Raw genomic sequence first — 6794 nt, 5'->3', positions numbered from 1 at the left:
GACCGGCAATCGTGCACCTTCGAGTTTTCAAATTCAGAAGAGGAGAAATGGGTTGCGCGCGCAACCCAGGCATTTATATCGTCTCCTACCATTTTCACACGGCCATAGACGTGTCATAGTATTGGACCACGTCTCGTTTCAGATCTGGGATCACTGTACCGGACTACTGGGAAAAGTAGTTGTCGCTTGCAAGTTCCACTTCACGGGTGAACTAATCCGCCGAACGGCGCGTCAATCGTCCTGCTCTATAAAAGCATTGGTCTTAGGGAAAACTCCATAATTAATATTACATAAAAACATTTCAGATCGTTTCAGTTAACAAAATGTCTAAAAATTATAAAAGACATTGAATTGTAAAAGGAGTATTGGAAAAATATTATTTTAAAAGTGCTACATATCGCTGGATTTTCAAGATTTATTATATTGCAAGCAACATTTAAACGCGCTTAACAATTTATATTTATTAAATATGGATTTGTTCTAATGGAATGTCAATAAAAAGTTATTAAAATTATAACTTAACACATTGTTATTATTAACAATATGTATTAAACATGTGTACATAGGTATGTGAAAAAATTAAAATCCTAAGAGAAAACGACATATTATAATAAAAAATTTAACAAAATAAAATTATAATTTAAAGATATTTTAGAAAGTTGAATAACGAAATTACCGAATTTAATGGTATCTTAATATTTTCTTCAGCATTATAAATTAGGAATTAACCAATTTTTAATGTTATTAATTCAATTTTTAAGAACGAGAATGTTTTTTGGCTAAATATAACAAGCCAATCAAAATTGTTGTGAGCAAATATTTCTATAATTCAAACACATGTTTATTGCATAATTTATTGCTATCAAGGAATAAAATACATTTTTTTAAAACAAAATACACGTGTAAAAAGTGTGGGCGGTAGGGTTGAACAGATTGAACGAATAAATTAACATAAGCAAAATCATAAATTCAGTATATTTTCCTAAAATGCACACCTAAGTAACATCCAATATATGTACTATCATACATGCAAATTTTTAGTGTCATGTATATATTAATGCAGATATTACATAAATAACACCTTCATGATATGCAGTTATTCATTGTTATTTTACAAAACTTACAATCTAATTGGGTCAGTCAAGGAACTGTGGGCCAAATAACTTTTGTCGCCAGGAGAATTTTTTTTATATAATCAGATTTTCCAATTCTTCTTGTAAACAAAAGATTTGAATTTTTTTAGATCAAGCATTTCACGACTAAAATCCCTATAAAAATAAACCCTTGGTCTTTTACGATATTTTTCATCGTTTACGAGGATAATTCAGCAATGAAATTTTATTTTGAAAAATAATTCTCCCGGCCTAAAAAATGGTTTAACCTGCCCAAAGCTGATGTAATGTCTTTCTTCCATTAGCATAAACTCTGGTTAAATATTGGGAAGAATAAAAAGGTCGAATTTTCCAGAAAATCTTAAATTTTTTCGTCAAACTTTAAAAAAATAAAAATATAGTTTATAGAAAATCCTATCTTTTCATTCTTCCCAATATTTTTGAAAATTTTCTGCTGAAATAAGAAAGTCATTTTCTATTAGCCTCATGTGGGCTAAACCATTTTCGAAGGGTCATTTTAATAGAAAGTTTTCAGACTTGCAAAATAGTATTTCAAAATTTTGTCGTATCTGTCGGTATTCACAAGAAAAGTGAGAAAATTTGATTATATGATAAAAACTTTGCCTGACGATCAAAGTTATTTAGCCCGCATAATACTCACAAGATATCTTTATTGTGAAACTAAAAATTTTTATATGAAATTGGCAAAAATGTATAATTTTGGGTTTTTCTAAAGCAACTTTAAATATTTTTAGAAAAACCTCCGCCATTTTATTAATTTTGAAGCTTTTTATATTTTTCAGTGGGTTTCAAAATAACACAATAAAGGCTATCAAAATCGAAAAGAAAACGATAAATATCTCAATTAAGTCAGAAGTGGTTGAGGATACATACAAATTTGAGTTTTCAAAAATAAAGCAGAAAACATACCTACTTTCCTACTTTATAACTTTATAAATAATTCATCCTAAAGTTCTATCAAATATTACTCATAATAATAAACTCTCATATTACTTTTGTATGCAGAAAAAACACTGAAATTTCCTGTTTCGTTAACTTATCCGTAGTACCATTTATTTTTTTAATTCTTAGTATGACTTATATTTAAATTATTCTTTAATAATATGTGAAGTATAAAACTTCTTAAACACATACATAACGAGGATATAACCTTGCCATCGGGATCCTTCACTTCTCGTTTGTTCTGATAATTTGTTCAGGTAAAAAATGTAGCTCACAAACAAATTTAACACGTTGTAAAGTATAATCCTGTCGAGGAATTGCTTTTTCCCATTCGAGAAGACGATCTGAACCTTATGGAACTAAAAGAAGGGTCCGCTTTTCTTTGCCGGTTTTGTATCCCGAATTACACGATCTGCCTTTGTAACGACCCACATTCTATGTATCAAAAGATTGATAAAAACGCACTTAATCTCACTAGTACCAGCAAAAGCCAGAATAATACATTAAAAACCGCGATTTTATTATTTAAAGAATTTTTACTCATTAGACTCAATGTTTTTATGGAGCAGGACGAATGACGCGCTATCTGATGGCTAACGGATGAGTTCACCCGTCATGTGAAACTTGTAAGGGCGCAGTTCCATGTATACATATTAATAGAATAGCAGATTTGCGGAGTAGGTTTCTTGGCCAATGAGATGATTGCAGGGAATTTGTTGAAAAGTGTTCCGAAAGTGGTAAGTTCGACCTGCGCAGGGATTTGAAAATAGTTTAGCTCCTGCGCTCGCAATGTTTTCGAACATTTAAAAAGTGTTTGACAAGTGAAAAAGATTTGTGGTTAAGATATTTGTCAAAATGAGTAATAACGACAAGAATCAAACTGTGGTAAGTACTGATGAAATAAACGAATTTCTTCAAATTTTTTGTGCAAAATATTGTGTCAATAAATTTAGGACTTAGATATTTCTTTGAATCGTTCACGAAATGATTTTATTTTTGTATATTTTTACGAAAGCTGAAAGTTTTTGTTGTTGGTTAGCTTACCAATTAAAGATTTAAAATGTGTTTATATCACTTCACATTTAGTTTCTCTGCACAAATGACGTACAACAACATAATAATTTTCTATTTTTCTTTGCTTGACCAGCAAATTTTATTTGACCACTATCTGACGTTTATTTTACAACATAACCTATGTGGTTGTACTTCAGTAATTTGTATTACAATTTCAATTTTTTTTTAATTCAGTAAAAACTTGTTACTCGCTTGTATTTTGTGGAAAAATATACAGCCAATGAATTTAATATTTAAATCAGAAATGGATAAAGTTTAATTGATCATTGTTATAATTGGTTCAGGTTATACTTGTATATCGAACTTTTTTTAAGGAAGCAATTTCTACTTTTAGTAATTAACTTCCCAAGATAACTATTAGAAAGTTATTTTTGTCTTGTATCCTGATAGAAGAATAGTAATCAAATCACGTGTAATACTTCCGTAGACGGAAAAAGTAGCATTTCCCTACCGAAAAGAATGTTTTGAGTATGTACTAAAAATTCTTTAGGTCAAAGAGGCGCAGAGAAATTCTCCGCAGGCACTCAGGTAGATATTTTTGAAGGTCCAGGAAGCTCGTTCAAATGGTCTGAAGGCTTTAAAATATCCTTTCCGAAATTGAAATAAGAATACGATCATAAATAACAAGCAGAGAGGCTATCTCAATAGAGTAACCGACACTCAAGGGTCCTTTGTTAAGCTTTCGGATTAAAATCCATTAGTAATTATATGTATGAGAAAGACGACGAAAATGGCTAAAAAATAACAATAAAAGTAAGAATGTAGTTTTTTATTTTTTGGTCATATTTGGGGCACTACAAGGAGGGTGAGGGTGGGTTGGTAATAATCGTGGAAGATGAGTTCAATTTTTCGAAAATTTCCATATGTTAAATAGGATTTGAAAGTGGCCGGTGGCACGTGTTAATATTTGAGTAACGAAAGAAAAATTACGGATTTTCTTTCTCCGGAAATGGAAAATTTGGGGGGGTGTCTTGCGCCCTGTAGCTCGAAAATCGTTTTTTGGACCACCCTAATATACAGTAAAAGGTCCCCTCTTGAAATTTGGTTTATAAAAAGTCTGTAAAAGACTCCTGGTTATGATTATCAACTATTTTGTTTTAAATCTGTGTCAATAATATTTTTAACAATATTTTTTAACTGTCACATGAAGACGGGTTTTTATACAGAATGGACACGCGGGCGCTTACCAAAATGTATGCAACCCCGAATATATCCTTATAAGAATAGCATTAGCGTGTAAGACGGGTTGCATACTTTTTTGTAAGCCCCAGCGTGTCCACCTCGTATGGAAAATTATTGAACACAACAAACTTTTGATTTTGTAGTAACTGAAGTGAGAAGTTGTTTTTCTTTGAATTTTGATCTTTTTTTCTTTTCTTATGCATTTCTCTCTGATGAGCCGGAAGGGAGGTAGTTTGGAAATAAATATCTAAATTGTGATTTGTTGTCGTGCTCTGATTTCGCTGCATAAACTGATTGATAAAAAACGTACATTTTATTTAGATCTTAAATAACGTTTTTTAAATAGAGACACACTAAGCTCAACATTTGTTTCAATCTACAGGCTTTAAATATTAGCGCAGTTATACAAATCTATAATTTTTCAGCTTGTTTATTTTTATGCTTCAAAAGGTAATAATCTGAATAGATTGGTTCAGAATTAACCACTAAGGAATTAATATTGAAATTGGAAATATGATTAACAGAATGTTACATAAATGATGCAGGCGCTTAAACGGCAACGCAGACTAAACTGAAATGGAGGTATTTAAGGGACACGTACCTAAAATGTAGAAAGGCCAAAAGCGTGTCCTGGGTAGCTGACCATATGAAATTCCTAGACTGTTACGAGGACGAGGACGAGACCGAGAGTTAAACTTCTATCAATAAGTTAACAAATATTTTTCTGATGAGATCAAAGACTCAAAATAATTTATAGTTTGCCAATGGAGGCAGATGCTCCAGCGTTTCAGAACCCTCCAGAAGTCAGAGAACCCATGTAAGAATTATCATGAAGTAGCGATGAAAACTCTAGAAGAAAAATTGTAGCTAATGCTTCTTATGTCAAAAAGCGAAAATATAGCAGTAAGTGGTCTTTCAATATGGTACCGCTGCTTGCTCAACGGCGTTTTCGTGGAATGCTTTTCACAAAATTGCTTTCTCCTTAATTTAATATGCAAAGAATAATGGGATTTTACAGAAGTTCTACAGAAAATTTTCACACAATTTCTTGGTCCAGTTTAGGGGTGTCCAGAAAATAAAATGAAAAACCCGATTCCTGCGGGTCGGAATTGTTGCTTGACCCGCGAACCCGCAACTAACTTCCGAACACAAATTAACCCGGAAACAGACACCCAAACATAAAATGGAAAATAATTAGTAGTTGCTTTTTCTGCAGACTGAATATCTTAGAAACGTTCCACAGATATCCTGGGGATATCCCAATTTACGCCTTGCTCGTTATCCAACATATCCGTAGGATATTCCTGGGACAACCTGGGAGATAAATGTGTTCGAATGGGATATCCCGGTATTTCGGGTATTTCCTATTGCTGTGAGGTCGCGAGAAGCGGGTCTGCGGGCTGAATGCGGGTTCTTGGGTTCAATCCGGGTCAACTCGTAAACCAGATACTTTTGCTCACCTGAAGCCTAGTCTAGGAATTAATACAGAATGCGAAATCAAGTGAAATATAGGCATGTGTAAAAAAACACAAAAATTCAGTTCAAGTACTCCAAACTTTAAAAGAAAAAAAGTTACTTGCATACACTGAAAAATAAACAAGAAATACAGACATTGCTAAAAAAAAATACATTTTCTCCTAGCTTCTTCTGCAGCTTCGTTATCGGCTTCCTACTGTAATTCGTGAGCTACATCTTCAGAAGGATAATTCAAGGAGCATGTAGTCCTGAATTAATTATAAAATAATAACTATAATAAATCTATCTTTTGCATTATCCTCATATAATTATTAATTGCTTCAATGGAAATTTAAAATATAGGTTTATTGGTGTGTATTGTGGCAAAAAAAGGCCTGCCGACATGAAAGAAGGGTTAAAAGTTATCCAGCACGTCAATTCTCAGCAAAAATGAGATTAAAATCCCCAAAAGTGTGTAATTAGCCATATTCCAACTGTTTTAATCCTTTAACCCGACGCACAGTGGACTGTAACAGGATTTCACTGCTTATAATCGCCTAAAGGTGATATTCTTTAACCGATCAACTAAGCTTCAACTAAGAAAGTCTTTTCAATCAATCTTTGTGACTATACTTTGCTAATTGACAACAATTATGGAATACATAAATACTTGATCAACTTTCAAATTATCAGAACAAAAAGTCCTCCGAAAGGCATTCCTAATTGAGTTTGGACAGGAAAATTGAACGCAATCTTTAAAAAATAACGAAGCTCTGAATTTGTTTATGTATATTGTTCAAAGAATTAGTAATAATTATTAATAATATCTGAACTGTAAATTACTTTATACATTTTGTTTCAGTTATTGGCAAATAGAATCTATTTTTAATTACTCGTGATGAAAAATTAATTTTTTAACATTTTATACCAAAACTCTGGATTTGAATGAAGGCCCTTGTTGATCTATAGCAAAAGAAGTTTTTCATAGCTGTTTAGAGAGTTTTTAAA

This window comes from Belonocnema kinseyi, chromosome 6 (assembly GCF_010883055.1).
Source record: "Belonocnema kinseyi isolate 2016_QV_RU_SX_M_011 chromosome 6, B_treatae_v1, whole genome shotgun sequence".
NCBI classification, from domain to species: Eukaryota; Metazoa; Arthropoda; class Insecta; order Hymenoptera; family Cynipidae; genus Belonocnema; species Belonocnema kinseyi.
This window is presented reverse-complemented; position numbering follows the sequence as displayed.